Below are 20,498 nucleotides of genomic sequence, written 5' to 3'. Positions count from 1 at the left end.
GTCTTTGGGGCTTTAGGCTGGGGACCTAAGGGAACTGCTGAGGTGCTTGGGCAGCAAGGGGCCAAGGAGGCAGCATCTCTTATACAGGGAGAGGCAGAGTCCACTCTGTCAGCAGGGAGGATCATTTCTTTCAGCCCTGAAGCCCGAGAACAAAGGGAATGTAACGCTCCCTCAAGATGGAGACCCTGAGACCCAGCAGACAAAAGCCGAGTATGAGGAATGGAGAGTTAAAGGGACATGGTAGAGATGCTTCAGAGGGGGCTCTGAAGATGGGCCCAAGAGACACGTCATACCCAGCTAGACGCTGTTCTCACCCACGAGGACCTGCCCATCCCTCAGCCCTGGGAGCCCATTGTCTCCATAGTTGTGAGCAGCCTACACTGTCCCCACCCCACTCGCGCCCTCACCAAGCCCAGACCTCACTCACTGCACAGTCAACTTTTCTCATCTTCCGGGACAGATGGGACAGATCATCTCCCGCTACAGAAAGGGACACTCAGGAATGTGTTTGGAGTCATCTGGGACCCCCATAGTGACCCCCAACCAAGCCACAGTTGCAGCAATGGTCTTGCCCTCCTGTGCTGGAGGCACACTTGCTGTCTTGGCTTGAACTCTAGGTCTACCCAGCCTGTGGGGCAAGCCTCGGAGCTTAGCCTTTCTCTGCTCCTTCCCTAAGGGACACTGCTGCTTTTATTGTACATTTTTTTCTTTTCATCTTTGTTTTATGAGGATAACTTTATGACCAGAGATTTTTGCTGTCTGCAGCAGCCCTCCAAGCGGCAAGCCTTATGTTTATGAGAGGTTTCCAGAGGCTTTAGGGGCTTCTCCAGGTCCGCCCTGCTGGGCTCACCCCAATCCAGCTCACTCCCTGGATGAGGAGACAAGAGAGATGAGTCCCGCCCACTCTCATGTGATCACATGTGTTTCTTTCCGTATTCTTGGACTTCGTATCATCACCTGCAAACTGAGGGTCTTGTATTACCCACCCAGAAGAGTTGTGAGGACTCACATTCCGCACAGACCCAGCAGACAGCCTACACAATATAGTAGCTCCTTTATCCGTGGTGGACGAGGTCCAAGATCCCCAATGGAAACTCTAACTGTGGATAGTGGCAAGCCTTATTTATACTGTTTCTTCTTACTGCCCTGCAGTGCTTCCTTGGGGAACCAGAGTTAACCTGACCTTCTGTGTGTTAGGTCCCCACGCCACCTTTCTGTCACCTCCTTAAAGCTGTAGCCATTACTTAGTAAAGTAAGCGTCCGTCCTTTGAACTTAGCATGGGATTCTGAGATAGTCCGATCTAGTAAACAAAATGGCTTCTCAGTGACCCGGGAGTAGGTAGTGCCCAGAGCATGGATGCACCAGACAGAACGATGACTCACATCCCCAAGCAAGGTGGAGGCAAGCAAAATCACAATATGCCATTAAGAATGGCATCAGATTTAAACCTTATAAACTGCTGAACTCTGGAATTTTCTGTTTCATATTTTCAGACCACAGTTGGCCACAGGTAGTTAAACCAGACTGACTTTGCATCTAGAACTTTCTATGATTCATTAATAATAGCAAACATTTCCAGAATGCCTGACTGAAGGCAGCCCTTGTGCCGAGTCCTGGGCATCTCTCATTGTATGTAACTCCTCCCAGCAAGCCTGGGAGGGTAAGGTCATCACCCCCATTGACTGGATGGGGAAGGCAAGCCTCAAAGTCATCCAGTTGGAAAGAAGTGAAGAGAGACCCACACCGGGACAGGATGACCCAGACGTTGTGGCAGGAGGCAGACAGATGAGCTGCGGCCCCCCCAGGATGGCAGACTGTGGGGGGAGGGCAGTTCATTCTGGCTCCTAGCAGGGACCTCTTGACCCCTAGAAGGGCACTCAGAACCTATTCAGAGACTTGTGACCAGGACCCTGGATAACTATAACCAAACCTGGTCCCCACTAAGTGACTTGTTTGAGGGCAAGGTGGCCCAACCCACAGTGGATGCGTCTCTGTTTTGACCCAAGGCCATGGACCAGGAGTGGGCTTGTGCCCAAACAGGTACTATTCTGTGCAGACAGTAGGAAGATCTTCCAGGTATGCTGAACAGCAGAAGCAACACAAAACAAGCATGCTTTGAAACCTCCTCTCCTGGGGTTTTCTGAGGAAACAGCTGATTTCCAGGGGTAGTCCATAGAGGCAGACTGAACAGATACCCCAGGAGCCCTTTCTGCCTGGGCCCCAGACAGCAGCTCCTGCTGCCCAGCAAGTGTGTGACATCCTCGTGCTGGGCCCCTGGGGCCTCTTCCGCAGCAAGGCCCCTGCTTCCCACAGCCCCTCTCTCTCCTCCCAGCATCCTGGGTCCTAATAGCTATTTATCGGGCCGTGATGCGGCTCTGATCGTGCGGCTTGTCTGCCAGCAGGAGCGGGATGCAGCATTGCGGCTGTGTACCCTGCTAAGAGATATTTAATAAATATGCAAATTGCTGCCTCTACCTCCTCAGGCAGGTGAGGAGCGGAGCGACGCTGGAGTTAAGTATTAAATCTGTTCACTATGAGCGCTAAGCGCAGAGGCAGGGACTGGAGCCCAACTTCCTGGGAAGGCTTCCATCTGGCACGCTGGAGCTTAGCTTTGGAAGGGGCCGAGAGCCGGAAAGGAAGGGGGACTTGCGACGGGATTTGATGAAACAGAGTTCAGCAGGGCAGTTTCACGGAAGAAGTCTGAGTGAGATGTTGGGAGCTGAAGGAATTGGTGCATTTGCACACCATTACAGTCCCAGCTGTAATTTATGGATTCCCACCTTTCTTGTACCACCCACCCATACACACTTCCTTCGCCCGGCAAACCCGCAATGCTCCCTCCTACGCTTGAAGCCCCACCCACCACTTACCCTTTTCTTAACCTCTCTTGTTCTCATTCATGTAACCACTACTCTGGCTCCACCCATGCGTCTGTTCCTCTGCTCACTCATTCATAAATCCACACTCCCATCAAACTACCAAGCCACTACCCAACCATGTGTCTATCTATCATCTGTCTGCTTTTTTGCTCATGTTTTCATTATCCATTCGTGCCCCTGTCCACACACACATACATGCATATGTAAGTCTATCTATCCATCCATCCATCCGTCTAAACATACATACATACATACATACATACATACATACATACATACATTTGTCCATTGATTCATTCATTTATCCACTCATGCATTAATCTATCTGTCAATTGATCCATCCACCCATCCATCCATGGATCAACCTATTCACTCATTCATCCTTCCACTTATCCATCTGTCTATCCATGGCTATTTCCTATCTGAAAAACCCTGTTCTAGGCACCAAGAATGAAGACATAATAATACAAGGACCCTTTTTGGGCCCCTCAGTGTATTTGAGGAGATCAAATGCTCAGGGTAACAGGTAACCTAGCACTCTCCTGCTACCCATAGCTTGGGGGAAAGTCCCATCCAAGACGTTCTTTCATCTTAGGGACTGGGAAACTCTTTGGCACAGGTAGGCTGTCAACTAGAATGGTGTGAATAGGTTAGTCTTCTGCCTCACTCCAAAATCAGCTCAGCTTATGTTGTGAGTGGGATGCGAGTTTGGGGGATGGAGAGATGATCCAGTCATAGCCTCCACGCCTAGGATGTTCATAGTCATGGGAGGAAGAGAGATCTAAAGTGAATACATGCTATGCAGTGCCAGAGCCTCACAGACACAGGATGGCATGCAGTAGTATGTGGCTATGTGGACAGTGTGGCTCCCCTGGGGTGCCTGGGGCTGATGAAAGAGGCAGGGAAGGAGCCAGCAAAGGACTGGCCCACACGGGGCATTCGCACCTCATCTGGCATTTGGACCAGAGCTTAGCGATGTGTGCCCTTCTGTTCTGGAGATGAGGCCTGGCTGAGCGCTGTGCTGAGCAGACATGCTGAGTTGTGAGAGGAGCCTGCTCGGCCCTTTCTTTGTTCCTGCTAGGTCCTGGCTCATGAACTCTGCGAGTCAGTGCACTCCCGTAAACAGCTAAGCAGTTGTTTATGGGAGACCCTTTACTCACCAGCGTTCTTCCCTCGTTGGGAGGGATGTGGTCCCCATGGAGAAAGCCACTATACTGTGCTGTTTTGATGCATAAGGCCCTGGGGTGGGGCTGGGACTGTGATCCTACAGGCTGGTCTGTGCTGTTCTCCATAACCAGAAGCAACAGCCCTTCCTGGTGAGCCTCAGGGGGTCTCACTCATTCCCTATAATCATTCATTCACATCTCATATCAGCACAGGCTGCCTTCCCTGACCAATAACTAAGAGGTGTTCGCATCCCATCCCCCCCCTAGTGTATGGACAATGAAATGTCCTTCCAGTACCTTCTCCGTGAGCTCCCATTGCCTTTCTCCATCCTATTCTACAAGCAGAAATGGAATTATATATATTTGCCATGGCCTGCCTGAGAAGGTCTCCCCAAGAGTCATGGGTAATCTCAGATGCAAATACCCTATGCAAATGCACCCTCTGGTTAAAATGAGGAAGGCAGTTGAAGTTGTGGGCTGTAAGGAGTTGTGAGCTGTAACTGGAGTCTCCACAGAGCCCTGATTTAAGCATACACTGGAACTGGTGGTTCTGAGGATGGAGTGTGTGGTTTCTTAGTGCCTGGGTCTCTGTCAACAAGTGTGGGCTGTTGGGACGTGGGGCAGGTCGCTAGGCTTCATTCTAACTGATTGGCTCTCAGCGAGGGGTGATTTGTCTTCCGGGGGACATTCGTCCATGGCTGGAGACATCTTGATCATCACAACTTGGAGGGGACCAGAGATGCTGTTGGACAGCCTTACAACACACGGGAAAAGTTAGTGGACCTAAGCTGTCCGACTGCCCAGGGTGGGAACCCTGGTTAGCCCTATTCCAGAGGCATGCCAAGATTTCAGGGAAGGAAGATGGGTTAACTCATCAGTTGGTGCCACTATCTCTCGGAAACAGTTGAATTAGTCAAGTCCAGCACCTCCTCCCCCTCCCCGCTTCTTCTCACTGCCGTGATCTCGGTGGCGTCCAGGCCCTACCTCTCTCTGTTTTGGCTGCATTCCATCCTCTTCCCTCCACACAGCCCACCCCACCCCACCTCTTTCTAACATCCCCGATCTATATCCCCAGACAGGGATGCTTCTGGTGAAATATATGCTGTTGCTTATCGTGCGGATGCGTTTTAATTTACATAAATTGTATTGGGCTATAGATCTCATTGTGTGCCTTAATTTTTTTCACTTAATGTTGTGTTTTGGGATCTACCTGCCGTGCTCCATAAATTTCCAGTTCCTCTACTGCAGATATTTCTAGAGTCTGATCCTCCTCTAGTGGATATCAAGTGACCCCAATGCCTCACCACTGGGGTGTCCCTGGGGACCTATGCCAGGACTTTCTCGAGTCTATCAGAAATGGGCTGGTGGGGTGAGAGAGTTCCACGCAGGGATTTCTTTCCTCTAGTGCCTGGTTTGCAGAATGCTGGTGTCCCCACATTGCTGTTAACCTGTGGCACGATCCAGCTCTCTAACTTTTCCCAAGCTGGTTGGTGTGAAGTGGCTGGTTCAATTTGAAGAAGGACAGCGGCATTTCCAAAGTGTTTTCTGGGACCTAGACCAAACAGAGTCCTAGGAGCGAGCTTGCTGGGAACCCATGACTTCCATATTTGCTTCTAAAGTAGGGGAAGGCCAGAGGGCTTTGGCTGCATGCTTGCTTGGAGGAGCCTCTGGGCCATCAGACAAACGGCAAAGGTTCCCTGGAGGCTTTTCCCAGCACTGTTGTGCTGAGCCTCAGGGTAGAGTGGTAAACAACAGAGACACATTTCCTTGCCCAGGGGAGCCTCGGGATGAGCGGGCAGAGAGTCAACCATTCCAGGTGTCGTTTATTGAATAGAAGTATAACGGTTGCTGCCAAATGGGCAGGAGGATGAAGGATGTGGGAGAAGTCCGGGAGAATGCTGGGAATTGGGACCTAGGAGGCGACAAGAATTTCGGTTGCGATGGGGAAGCGGAGGCACGGAGCATGTGCTCAGCCAGTGTAGCACGCACATGTGGCGAGGTGCCATGTGAGGAGCTGAGACAAGAAGCTGCAAAAGCCAGGAGCCTGCCTACCACGAGAGACAGGCACATTCTAGAAGGTGAGGACCGCCCATACACTACTAGAGGTGGTAAACAGGGACAGATGGGTGAGTCCCAATAGTAGTGGGAGAGATGCGTGCAGTCAGACCAAAGGTAGCTGGAGGATTGAGACCTGCTGGAAGCAAAATCCTGGAAGCCACCCTAGAGGTGGTGTCAGAGGACTAGAGAGTATTGCAACGCCCTCTTTTGCAAACCTGAGTGGTGACACAAAGCAGACATGGAGGATGGGGAAGAGGCTCCTCCCAGGCTTGAGGTCCCCCCCCCACACTGCACTGTGCAGGTTCCCAGGACCAGACATGGAGCTCTGTCCCTGGCCTGGAGCTCCCAGCCACTGGGAGCTCAGGGAGCCTCCACCACCTTCTCAGCCCATGTGCTGGGTTCCCCCATCAGATCAGGAGCTGTCTGAGCTCTGAGCTTCCCCCTCCATCATACCAGGCCCTTCATGGGCAGTTTCTCCCCACTCTGGTCTCTCAGAGCTCTGGACAAACCTCCACACTGTAGGGCTCGTGGCTGTGTCAGCCAGTGTGACAACTTACCCCAAGCAGGGTCATAGGAAGGGGACAGGCAATTGTAAATATATAACCCCAAACATTCCATTTTGGGGGGGGGGGCAGGGAGAGCAGGTTGAAGCAGGGTCTCACATGTTGCTCAGGATAGCCTGGTAATCACTATATAGTCCAGGCTAGCATCCCGAGTGTTGAGAATCCAGCGTGAGTCACTGAACTGTCCCCCAGTCCTGGTTCTTCCCTGAGCCTTTGGGTGCATGAAGACTTATTTTCTCCCTGTCTTGAGAGGAACCCCAGGGCTCTTGGGGGGATCAGTGCCTACAGGAAACCCCAAGTAGCATCCTGGTGAGGACTGCCAGCCCTCCATTTCCTCTTTTCTCCTCTGGGCATCACCTGGGATGTCGCAGGACAGAGGTGGGCCTCCCTCTGGATCAGACATCATCTCCTCTGTCTCCTTCTTGTTCTCTTCAGGCTCTCCTGCACCCCAGAGAAGGGGTCTGAGACTGTGTAGGGTGTCTCCCCAGCAATGGCTGTTGCAGGGGTCCATCACTCTATTGGCAAGCTTTATCCTTGCAGGAGTCTGAGGCCATTTGCCTTCAAAGACGATATACAATGTGTTTAGTGTTTAGGGCTTCTTTTAATAGCAGTGAAGTATATTTGCAGGGAGATCAGCTGCAGTCATGGAGAGGAAATAAAGAAGACGCTACTCAGGGAAGAGATTGCAGCTGCTGGGAGGGGAGGGAGGAGAACATTTAAGTGGGAGCCAGGGACAGGTTTTGTGGCAAACCTGAGTTCACCCAGTGGCCACACTGGAGGCGGGAGGTCATCACTCTCCATTTCCAAACGAAAGTGGGGGTGAAGAGAATGGAAATTCTGAGTCTGACCTCAGACTTGGATGAGTCCAAGTGACGATGAGATGGCCTTCAGTCAGACCCATGGCAGTCAAGGGGCTGCACTTGGAGTCAAAATTCTCCAGAACAGTCTTTGCCCTGGGCCCAGACATGAGGATACCAGGTCTTATACAGGTCTGATGGCACTGCCTATCAGCTCAGTGACTGAAGAGGTTGAGGCAGGAGGATTGCAAGTTCAAGTCCAGTCTAGGGTATAGAGTAAGTCCAAGGTCAGTCTAGGCAACTGAGTGAGGCACTGAAAATGAAATGCAGTAAGAGCTGGAGATGCAGCTCTGTGCTGCAATGCTTCCCTGGATTGCAGGAGGCCCTGTGGATACTGGGATTCTGCATGGAGGGAGGGAGGGAGAACAAGGGACAGAGCACTCCAGGACCTGGAGACAAAGAGCCCAGTGCCCTGGCAACTAGTCCCCTAGTTGCAACGAGGCATTGTGATCTAACCTTGGGACTGCTGGGAGGACTTGGTAGCATGGAAGCTGGGAACAGTCTGAAGAGCAACTGGCCTTTCCCAGGCTGAAATTGGGATTCTGGTTGTCTCCTTGAACACCCAGAGCAAAGACAGATGGTGCAGCCCTAGGCATGAGACCCCCCCAAATATCTAAATGGTGGTCCGGACCCCGGTTCACAACATTGGTTCAGCTGAACTTCCAAGGCTGTGGTAGGGAGTCTGCTTCCTGGTGAGGCAGGGGAGGGGAAACATGATGCTGAAGACAGATGGACCACGTCAGCCCATGCTTGCTGAAGCTTCCCAGCATGTCTTCTTCTTGACCTCCAGAGCTAGGACACAGGGCTCCATGAGGTAACATGCGCTCAGAGGACACGTCCCTGTATGCACAGAGCCGGAACAATCAGGCCCCTCCACCTCTCCCCACCCTCCAAGTCGTTAAGTCTTCCCCTTCCTCCAAGCTCTCTCAGTCTCTGCTGTCACACACCCCACCCCCAACCCCTTCAAGGCAGCACTCAGGTCCTGTCAGAAGGGAGAACAACCAGTGCTGAAGGAGAGGGACATCACCCCAAACCAGACCAGGCTCCTCTAGGAGAAAAGGAGGTGTGGTCAGTGCCCTGGGTAGGTATGAGGATACACCGAAAGACAGCAGCCAATAGAGAACTGTCTTCACCTGCGCTTCTCTTCCTGTTGCCTCAGGCCAGCCAGGGCCTGAAATACAAAATGAGAAGTTCTAGAATTAACTATTAAAATCGTGTGCTGTTCTGAGTGTCCTGATAAAGTCTACCACCACCTCCACTCCATCTGGACCAGAGTCATCTCTTCACACATTGTATCCATGTAGTATACACTACCCTCCCCTCACTCTCTTAGAGCTTGATGAAAAAAGAAAAACCCATTGTAGATAGAATTAAGGATGATCCAGGATTTAGGATTCCACTCTGGGCTCTGGAATGTGTCCCCGTAGATAGGGAGGTGGTTATGTTCAACTTGGCTTGAGAGGATTTGGCTAATGATAATATGAACTAAGGCTGTCTGCCCAGACACTAACCTCAGCTGCGCACAAGCATCTAAGGGACCTGGCCAGACAGCAGTGGAGATGGGTGGGGAGGGGGTATGGGATCCCCGGGAGTGACCCAGCATGCACTCAGATTAAGAGTGTGAACTTGAGGAACTATGTGGTCAGAGCTCAGGTTATAGGGTCTTACTTTATTGCTCCCCCAAAAGGAACCAAGACTGAACAAAACACTGAGGATTTCTGAGTCTTCTCGTGGCAACTTAACTATATAGAAAGAATTAAGGACAAATTGTTTAGAATGGTTGACTAGCGAATTAATTTTTAAATTGGTGTATGAATAATGTTTGTATATAAATAAGACCCAGGTAATATTTGATTATATAGTATTTGAGATATATTTCTACTATAGAATGAGCCATTTTAAAGTTTTATTTTTATTGTTTTTAAAGTGTGTGTGTGTGTGTGTGTGTGTGTGTGTGTGTGTGTGTGTGCTCATGTGCGCATGCGTATGTGTGTGCACGCCTGTGTATGTGCAAATGCAGGTACAAGCAGAGTTCAAAAGAGGGTGCCAGATCCCCAGGAGCTGGAGTTACAGGCAGTTGTGAGCTATCTGAGGTGTGTGCTGGGAACCGAACTTGGGTCCTCTGGAGGAGCAGCAAGCCATCTTAACCATGGAATCAACTCTCCATCCCCATGGTGTAATTTTAAAAATTAAAATTCCAGTTTAAGTGGTAGCCCATTTTTAAATCTGGTTGGAAAGGAAAAGGAGACAAAATTAATTTAAAAAATTCTATTCATTTTCTGATTTTTGTTTGGTGTTTTATTTTCTTAACTGTGTTGATTGGTTTTATTTGATCGTGATCTTTCCCCTCAGCACTGTGGCTGTGAGAGAACTCACACACTTATGCCTTCTCTCTCACACACACAAATCACAAATTCTTATAGTTGGCCACTAATTATGTTCTGTATCTACCACTGTATGTACCAGCCACTTCAGCAAGGTGTAGGAATTTCTAGAAGTAACTCCAGAGAGACTCAAGGAAGCACCCATTTCTGTGAACCCTCTTGAATTTTTTTTTTTTACAAGATTGCAAACAAAACCATGTACTGTGTAGCAGGTGGGAGAGATTTACACATGGCAGTGGACCAGTGCCAGCTCCCTGCATAGTGCCACATGCATTCCCAAACCTTCTCACTCAACTGTCCAAGAATCTGACAAGAGACGGACCCCAGGGGGCTTTGTGACTCTCTCAAGATCTCGATACTCCAAGCTGGAAGAGTCTCAATGTGAACCAGGCCCCATTATTGCCACAAGAGGGAGGTCTCACCAGTGCACAATGGCCATCCACAGGTTAGGTCACCCTGACACCATAGAGACCTTTCAACTGTGTTTCACAACCCCAGGTGGCTCTACCTTTCTCTCTGAAGTCCCCTTTCAACATTCACATTGCTGTCATGTTTTCACTTTCCAATCAGGGTTGTTTTGTTTTGTTCCTGTGTGTCCACATGTGCGTAGTATGTGGAAGCCAGAAACTGATGCCAAGTGTCTTCTTCAGTCCCTCTCCATGCATTTCTTGTTGTTGGGTATCATTGATTCAGCTAGCCTGGGTGCACCCCAGGGATCCTCTTTGCTTCTACAGCCCTGGGGTGACAGGCAGGCAGTACCACTCCGGCTTGTTTGTTTTTGATATGGGAGCTGGGGGTCTGAACTCAGGTCCTCACACTTGGGTGGCAAACATCTTACTGACTGAGTCATCTTTGGCATTCTCTCTCCCCATGTTCTAAGTTAGCATGCTTTTACCAGAAGCCTCCTTGGATGCTCCTGTGGCGGTCTGGAGGAGAATTTGGATGTGCAGCCACAAGCAGATGTGGGATCTGCTGCACAGAGCCTGTGCTTCCCAGTCCAGAGACAAAGAAATACACCCAGATCCCCAGACCCTGGCCGCCAGCCCCCGGATCTTAAGAAAGACAAAGAAAGACGGTGCATTTGGAAAGCAGAGAGGAGGGCACCCCCGGACAGCCAATTAAAGCACTTTTAATAGTTTCTGAGAATATATGTTCACGCTCCAAACCAATCTCAAGACTTAGTGGAGCAGAGATAACCGGGGCTTTGGCCATGTAAGATAAACCCACGAAATCGGAAATGAAGGCAATCCTGTTTTACATTAAGGGAAGCGGAAACCAACACGAATTCAGGTCCTCTTCTCCTCGCTGTGCGATGCCTGGCTACCCAAGAGAAGATGCTCCTGCTTGCAGGAGATAGCCTGGTGCTGGGGAGATACTGAACTGGTGAATAAAAGAAAAGACGGATCGCAGGACTAAAGATGAGCATCCCCCAGGCTCCAATCATTACAGCCCCAGGCAGGGCATGGTGGTTAGGGGACCCCAGGAAGAAAGAGGATATTGGGGTGAGCAGAGAAAAGGCAAGCAGTCCTCCTCTTAGCTTGCTGGTTTGTAAAATGCAATATAGGGCAATAAGTACTGTGTGTGTTTGTGTGCATGTGCGTGTGTGTGTGTGTGTGTGTGTGTGGACATGCATACATATTTGTGTGGGTGTTCGTATGTGTGTATATGTGCATGCATATTCATGTATGTGCATTCATGTGTGCCTGTGTACACGTGTGTGTGTGTGTGTGTGTGTGTGTGTGTGTGTGTGTGTGTGTGTGTGTACATGCATGCAGAAGCCAGAAATCAGCGTGTCATTCCTCAGGAGTCATCCATCTAGGTTTTCCGTGGCTGCTCTTGGTTTTGTTTTGTGTCTGGCCCAGTGTTGCTCATTAGCCTGGAGCTCACCAATTAGGCTATCCTTGCTGGCCAGCAAGCTCCAGGGGCCCGCCTGCCTTGTGATTGGTTGGGACTGCAAGCGCACACACCATGCCTGCACGGGGATCAAAGGCAGACCGATAGAACCCAGATCCTCCGGCTTGCCTGGCCAGCGCTTCACCCAGCCATCTCTCTAAGTGCTGATTTACCTTGTGTGAAATAGGACCCCGTGTAAGGGAAGGTTCCTACATTCGGGCCCCAGCAGGCTGGGCGCCAGGCTGGGAGTTGATCAACTGTGAGTTCAAATCCAAACGCTTCTGATGTCAGGGACAAGTGATTGGGCACAGAAAGATGGCAGCCCAGAGGGACCCTTCTGTGCCTGGAGCCTCTTCCAGTAGGAGTTTCCCATGCCTGCAAGGAACACCTCTCCCCCCCATCTGCAGCTCTGACCCTGTGATTTCCTTCCTTTGTGTCCCAGGTGTTCCAGTTTCTGGCTTCACCTGGGCCAAGGCTGGAGTAGGGGCAGGGGCCTCTGTTCAAACTCGGACTCCTCTACTTCCATGCTGTGCAACTTTGGTCAGGCTGTTTAACCTCTCTGAGCATCTGCCTTTTCGTCCACAGAACAGGTACCATCACCGTAACTGCCTCCTAAGGCTTGCAGGGGCATGATGAGATGAAGTTTATAAAGCGATGTCACCTGTCATCTGGGAAGCTGTAAAAATGTCAATGTCAGGGTTGCTTCCTAACCACCTGCCCCAGAGTCTCCAGGAAGAGACTGGAATTGCTAGGTATGGCTGCCCAGGGCTGCAATGCAGAGGGCACCTTGTTGTGTACTTCAGCGGCATGCTTCTGGTGCATGACTCCTTGGCAGCATTTGGAAAAGGTGGCACTGAGTGTCTGCCAGGCTCTCACGGTTGCCTCTGACCCTCTCTGAACTTACCCAAGTTATGAGGTCTGTGCTCCTCCTTGGGGGTGGTCTCGTGCGTTTGCTGAGGGCACAGGCTAGAAAGTCAGGCAAACCTCATTTCATACTCTGGTCTTACTGATTCCAGCTGGGAACCCAACTCGGGCCATTGTGCACTTATCTGAGAGTCTACCACATCCCCGAAACACCGCAGTCCCCTGAATGGCTCCACCGAAGGCGTTGAATCCTGTCCATCTTTCTCTTCAGACACACCTAACACACAGCTACACCCACTTCAGAGCCCTTGCTCATGTGTGCTCTCTGTCCCGGGCTCCTTTTCATACTGCAAACTTCAAATTAAAGGTCACACTTCAGACAGGATCTCACTGACCCCTGCTGAGATGCCCTCCCCGGTCCAGGAACTGCGTGTCCCTCCTGTTTGACTGTTTTCCTCCAAGCCCTGAGGCAATGTCAACTCACCTTGTTGACTTTTACTTAACAACCAGGGTCCCAGTGAAGGTTCTCTGAGGCAGAGCGTCTTCCTTCAGTTCTCTCTGCACTCTCAAGGCACTCAGTATGTCATCGGCATTCAGCAAATATTTCCTTAGGGAAGGAACGGAGGATGATGCTACCTACTGTCTTAGCAACAGTAGTCACTGAGCCCACCCCCACCCCTAGACACAGCCAACCCTGTTCCAGACACTGTGTTCATTACGCCTGCTCATTTCTTTGTGTTACAGAAGGCACTGAGAACCAGAGAGGTTACAGTTCATACTCCAGGTCACACAGCCAGGCCCCCGGGATGGAGCCAGGATGTGAAACTGGGATGTCTGGCTCCAGAGCCAGCAAGACTAATGAGAAAATGAATGGATGAGAGAGGGAGAGAGGGGATGGATGAAGAGTGGGTGATGCACTGCACACATGCCCACTCGTGGTCCACAGCCCGAGGTGATGATGAATGTTGGCAGGAAGCTTCCTCCTCTAATGAAACAGCTACTTTGCATGGCCCCCAAGGGCCCCAGCCTGGCCACGCCCTCCGCCCTCATCACTCATCAGCTGTCTTTGGCTCTGTGATCAAACTACAAACATCCATGCAAAGACATCGTGCTATATTTTAAACAGCCAGGGATGTAAATATTTAAAGGAGCCATGTGAATTATTGAGTCTGCCTACGTGGGTTCTACTTGTTGTCATGTCCTGGGCTCATGCTCATCCTTCAGCTTTGGTTTGATCTCTTCCCCCACGCCTCCAGAGAGGCCTCGGCCTTGGAATGGGACAACTGCGGCAAGAAGGGGGTCAGGGCTTTCGTCCAGACCAGGAGGTTTCGATCTATCTTCCTCTGGGGCTAGTAGACCATGTGGTTGGACGTTTGCCAGATTCTGTTGGTTTTAGCGTTGGACCATTTAATGATCACCCGTTGCCTTGACTACTTTTCTCAGGGTGATAAAATACCGGACAGAAGAAGTTGAAGGGTGGAGGGTCTATTCCGACTTAGTTGCAGCCCATCATGGTACGGACGTCACCGAGGCAGGAGCTGGAGGCAGTGGTCACATTGCGCCTGCAGTCAGGAAACAGAGAGAGACGGATGCTGGGGTCCAACTCGCCTTCTCCTTTTTATGTGGTCTGGGACCCCGCCCAGGGAACGACACTGCTCTCTCTGAAGGTTTGTCTTCCCACCGTGGTAAACCTATGGAGACAGTCCTTCCCAGGCATGCCCGGATGGAGGCTTGTCTCCTAGGCGATGCCAGATGCTGTCAAGTGGACAGTCAGCATCAACCATCACAAATACTCTACTCAAAGCTGTCACCGGCTCAGTGGGTTAAGATGCTTGCAGCCAAGCGTGATGACCTGAGTTCAATCCCCAGAATTCACATGGTGGAAGGAAAGAACCAACTCCTGCAAGCTGTCCTCTGACCCTCACATACATGCTATGATATGTGTACACACACATATGTGCACATATGCACACACATATACACATACATATACACACATACAGACACATACACACATATACATACACACACATATACATACATACACACATACACACATTCACATATACACATACACACATGCACACACATGCACATACATACACATACACACGCATGCACACACATACACACATACACACATACACATACATACACATATATACACACACATACACATATACACATACATATGCACATTCACATACACACATACACAACATACATACATGTATATATACACACATGCAGACATGCAGACATACATACACATATACACACATACACAGCACACATGCATGTATATATACACACATACACACACATGCACACACATACATACACATATACACACATTCACATATACCCATATACATATACACACATGCACACATACACACATACATACACATGTGAATTTTTTTTTAATGTATTTGCTATCATTGCCCCTTCTCCTCCTCAAAAGCTAGCCCAGTGTGGCTCACCCTCACCCTGCCCCCCTTTTCTCCCCTTTCCCAGTGTTTATTACTTTCTAACAAACTGAAAACATACTCTTATCTATGGTGTACGGGAAGGCTAGCTGGTGCCTGTGTGATGTGTTCTGTATGGACGAGCCATGGCACAAAGACAGGTCGGTTTCCTTGTGCACACGAGGCTGAGCATAAATACAGGCCGTGTGTGTCTATGTCACACAGAAGTGTGGCCTCGCTCCTGTCCACCCCTCCCTGCTGGTGTACACGCCCCTCAGAGCTAGAGTGTTTGCTTTTTATTCATGGGTGGGTCCCGCGCTGGCTAATTTTTTGTCAACTTGACCCAGGTCAGGGTTATGTGGGAAAATAAACCTGAATTGAGAAAATGCCTCCATCACACTGGCCCTTGGGCAAGTCTGTGGGGGCATCTCCTTGATTAATGATGTGGGAGGACCCAGCCCACCACGGGTGGTGCCACCCCTGGGCCGATGCTCCTAAGTCGTATTAGAAAGCAGGCTGAACCAGCCATAAGGGCAAGCCGTAGTGCTCCTCATGGCCTCTGTTTCAGTTCCTGTCTCAAGGTTCCTGCCTGGAATTCCTGCCCTGGATTCCCTTCGTGACAGGCTGCAGCTGTAAGCTGAAACAAGACCCCTCCCCAGGTTGCTTTTGGTCATGGTGTTTATTGTAATACTAGAAAGTGAACTAAGACAGATTCCAAGTACCTAGAACACAGCAGAATCACATTAAGCATCTATTGAATGAATGAGTGAGCGAGCAAGTGATGAGGTAATGAATGACTTTCAAGGCAGTCCCCTTCTCCAGCAGACCCCTCCTAGGAAACAGAGCACTGCTCTGTGTCCCACGGAAGCCACTTGAGGAGAGGAATGAATGAGTGAGTGAAGGATGAGATAATGAATGAATGAGTGATAAGACAATGAATGAATGAGTGAATGGTGAGAAGTGAATGAATGAGTGAGTGAGTGATGAGATAATGAATGAATGAGTGAGTGATGAAATAATGAATGAGTGAATGGTGAGAAATGAGTGAATGAGTGAGTGAGTGATGAGGTAATGAATGAATGAATGAGTGATGAGATAATTAGTGAGTGATGGGAACAGCCCCAGACAAGGCAGTAACAGCTGGATCCACACCAGCCTCATCACCATCACTATTCTAGTAAAGGTTTCTCCCCCACTTCTACCAGGCAGGCCTGTAGTCACTTCCCTCCTACAGAAGAAGAACCTGCGTCCCCGATTGTCCCTGTCCTCAAGTGGCTTCCGTGGGACACAGAGCAGCGCTCTGTTCTTAGGAGGGGTCTGCTGGAGAAGGGGACAGCCTTGAAAGGCAGTCTTCCTTTCCCGGGACCACCTGTGTGCCATCTCCACCACGGAGAGCTGTACTGAGCCCAGCCCAGCTTATGGCATCAGCAGCCTCCACTTCACAGCTGGGCACGTTGGACTCTGAGGCTCTTCACAGAACCCCCGGCACCCAGGGCTCACCTCCCAGGCCATGGCCTCCTCTGCCTCATGCACCTGGTTTTACAAACCCCTGTGATGGTCAATCTTGATTGTCAGTTTGGTTGGCCCAGAACTAAGAGACATACTTCTGGGAGAGTCCATAAGGACATTGCCAGAGGATTAGCTTAGGGTACAAGGCCCTCCCTCAGAGTGGGTGGTACCTTCCAAGGGAAGGCCCATATGTATAAAGAGGTCTGAGAAAATCCAGCGTTGCCTGCCTGCCTTTATTCTTGCTGATCCGTGCATGCATCGCTGAGGGTGCAGCCTCTGTCCTTTGCTGACTTCAGACTGTACTTAGCATCCACAAGGCCCCAAGTTCAAGCTCCCGGAGGTGGGGGAGGGGCTTGCTGGAGTTCTGTTCATGAGCTCTGTGCTTTAAGGGGTGCCACTCTGTCCAAGTGGGTATGGATGAAGGGAGAGAGCAATATCCGACAGTGATGCCAGTGTGGGCACCTGGGAGCCATCTGCAGTAAGATTCAGGCTCTGAGCGGCATGACTGGTATTCGCACTACCTGCTAGAGAAGATGTCCGTCCCCCACCCCCACCCCCACCCCCACCCCGACCCGGGAGGGCTGGAGGAGGGCCAATCATCGCCGGCCACCCCAGCCCAGCCTCCCCACTGGCTGCTGTCGCTGATGATTCATTACAAATGAGAAAGTGAAGACGGGGACTGAGCCGGGGACCCCGACAAGGGACAGAATCCCACATAAGCGGGCCCTTTGATCATTGCAGCGATTTGTGCAGAGGCTTGTTAGCTCCCGGAAGATCAAACGGGGAAGATAATGAGCAATTTTCAGGTGGTCGGTGCAGCCTGCGAGGTGACAACCCAATTTAGTCAGCGTCTTAATCGCGTCAGAATCCCTGACTTGGCGCTGTTTGCGCGTCTATTACTCCATTACGCCGAGCGCTCGGCCGGCTCTGGGCTCCTCCGTTCCAGTCTCTTCAAGTATTTATCTCCATGCAATTTAATTAAAGTCTAGTGTTTAATGACACAATGTACGCTAATTATTTCTTGTTGGTTGTTGAGGGTGGCTATTTCCACCCCTCCCTCCGCCCTTTCGCAACAAAGCAGAATGTCATGTCACCAAGCGAAGGCTGGGACAAGGACAGGCTGGGTGATCTGATGATATGTGTGGTGCAGAGGCTTCTGAGGAAAGTCAGGACATCCTTGATTCCTTCTCCATGTCATGTGGGGTGAGGTCTTTCTCCGTAGACTTACTGTGTAAAGAGGCCCCAGGCACCCCGGAAGACAGGCTGAATTCTGTTGGCAAATTGACCTGTGATCAGCTGATCTACCCACACAGCAGGAAGGTGAGACTGTGCCCAAGGGTAGCCAGGAACGGAGGCTGCGGCGCCACTTTTCATATGGCTGTGACAAAGTAAATACCAGAAGCAACTTTTTAAAAGAAGAAAGGGTTATTTTGAACCACAGTTCAAGGGTCCCTTATGGTGGGGACACAGAGTGGCGGCCTTCTCCTCCTTCCTTACTCAGCCACACCAGCCCACAGGATGGTCGCACTCACCTGCAGGGTGGAGCTCCTTGCCTCCATCCAATCTAGACACTCCCTCATAGGCATGGCGAGAGGTTTGCTTTGTTCTAGGTCATTCTAAACCCTGTCAAGTTGACAATTGCTAAAGCCTTGCTCTGTGACCCAAGTCTTTTGTGGTTTAGTTCTGAGTCCCGGGCAGAAAAGAATCTTCCTTATGGGTGTGGGCTCAGAGGGGAAAGCACCTTGTAGCCCCCAGCTGGTGGACAAACAGCCTCCTTCAGGCAGATTATCTGCTCACAAGTGTCCAAGGAAGAGAGCGTGCCTGGGTCTTCTGTCAGACAGCCTAGGATGTCAGCCGTGTTCCCTCAGGAGGGTCGTTTTCTCCTTCTGGGCCTCAGCCTCCTCACCAAGGACTTATAAAACCCATTGCGGTCAGAAGGAACAACATAAGCACACCCCAAGCCTTCACCCGACACACACAGCTGACCCAGGGAAGGACTCCTGCACTGTGGTCATCTCCTATGTTCATTGAGTATGCCTGGGAAGGCTCTGCTGAGGTGACCAGAGGAGCCCCAAGTCAGCTGGTGAAGAGGCATGAGGCACAGTTTCTTCTCCAGACTGTCCCGGGGGTGGCCCAGCTCAAGATGCATGTTGCAGGACACGGGGCAGGCAGGCAGGGCCAGGAGAGACTGTCAATCTGGAAATCCAGGCTGCTGGGACACATCAGTTAGACAGTATAGGACAGAGTTCAAGGGCAAGGCAAGGAAGAGCTGAGCTTTCCATGTCCCTGAGCAAGCCAGTTCACCAATTCACCAATCAAGCCTCATGCCCTAGGCTGGGGATGTAGTTCAGTTGGTAGGGTACTTACCTAGCATGTACTAGGACCTGGGTTCTATTCCTAGCACCATAAAAAACCAGGGGTGGAGGTATATCCCTACATTCCCAGCATTCATGAAAATCAGATGTTCAAGGTCATCCTTGCCTATGTTTTGCATTAGAGGCCAGCCTGGGCTACATGAGACCCTATCTGGAAAAAAAAAAAGTCACACAGGGACAAGATTAGTATCTGACTTCACCAGGCAGATTAAATGAAATCACACTGCCAATATACGGGAAGTGACTGATGGCTTCAGATTACTTCTGCTGCTAGGGGACCACAGCACCCACTCCAAATACAGTGTCCTCAGTTGCAGAGGTCAGAGCTGGGCACAGAGAGAGTCCCAGTCACTATCAGCTACAAAATGACATCAGACTGACATTTCTGTCACTACAACCTTAACATATTTCTCCTTTGATTACCCTGGAGAGGTCAGCAGCTTCCTCTCCGAAGGCTATGTGGCATTGGACAGGGGCCAGGAGTCCTGGGAACCTGCCCTGCCTTCTGTCTGTTTGGGAGAAGCAGTCCACAGTGAGTCCTTCCACAGAGGGTAGCAGTGGTGCTAGGATCTTAGAGACCTCTCTGTCCCTTTCGACCTCAGTTGGGAACAGGGTTTATTCTGGTTCACAGTTTGAGGGCACAGTCCATCACGGCAAGGGAGGCATGGCGGCGGGAGTGCAAGGCGGCTGGTCATCACATCTGCAGTCAGAACACAGAGGGAGGAATTGCTGGTGCTCAGCCCACTTCTCCTTTGTATTCAGTTAAGGACCAGAGCTCATGGGATGGTGCAGGCCCCGTTCAGGGTGGGTTTTCCTACTTCAATTAACCAAACCTAGAAACTCCCTCACAGACATGCCAGGAGATTTGTCTCCTGGATGATTTCAGGTCCTGTCAAGTTGATGATATTAACCTTCATGATGCCCAAGAGCCCCGAGATCCAGGCTCCATCCTGGACGCTGCAGAGACTCAACAGGCAATGATTATAGGGAGTGTGGGAAACAGGCATTGGGATGGGGGTTGGGGGCAGGGCTTGGGATCCAGGAGCTCTGGGAAGCAGCACCTGAAAGCTTTGGCTGAGTTTCTGTAAGGAAACATATCTTCCGACACTCACCACAGTATTCTTTCCTGTAACAAGCTGCTTTATTCAAGCAAACAAAGAGAGCCTGGCCCGCCAAGGAGCGAGGAGAGCTGTCAGGCGCTGTTCAGGGAAACATGAAAGAGACAAGCCAAAGAAAAGCACGGGGAAGCTGAAGGTTAAGATGAAGCTGCCAGTCCGATGGGTCCCGCCTACCCAACCGCTCCTCACTGCCTCTGGCTGAGGGCTGAGCTGCTCACCACAGAGTGAGTGATGGAGATGCCTCTGAGCCTGAGAAGCCACCCAACCACCCCTGGGTTTTATTTATTTATTTATTTTTTGACTGATAAAATGTACACACTGCACTCCCAGCTCAAATTTCCCCAGGCTAGGGTGCTTGTCCCT

The 20,498-nt window shown here is 50.6% G+C and overlaps 1 long non-coding RNA gene across 1 annotated transcript; it reads right to left on the bottom strand.

The window, feature by feature from the left end:
- Positions 1–6,450: 6,450 nt before the first annotated feature.
- Positions 6,451–14,664, bottom strand: LOC128096785 (uncharacterized). The gene is made up of 3 exons (XR_008213742.1): positions 14,122–14,664; positions 13,150–13,272; positions 6,451–8,695 (listed from the first exon to the last, which is right to left on the bottom strand). It is a non-coding gene; the product is annotated as an uncharacterized LOC128096785 (long non-coding RNA).
- Positions 14,665–20,498: the final 5,834 nt, after the last annotated feature.

This window comes from Peromyscus californicus, unplaced genomic scaffold, assembly GCF_007827085.1.
Source record: "Peromyscus californicus insignis strain IS unplaced genomic scaffold, ASM782708v3 Scaffold_5__1_contigs__length_169319896, whole genome shotgun sequence".
NCBI lineage: Eukaryota > Metazoa > Chordata > Mammalia > Rodentia > Cricetidae > Peromyscus > Peromyscus californicus.
The sequence above is the reverse complement of the archived record's forward strand: the minus strand, read 5'-3'. Positions and strand labels throughout refer to the sequence as shown.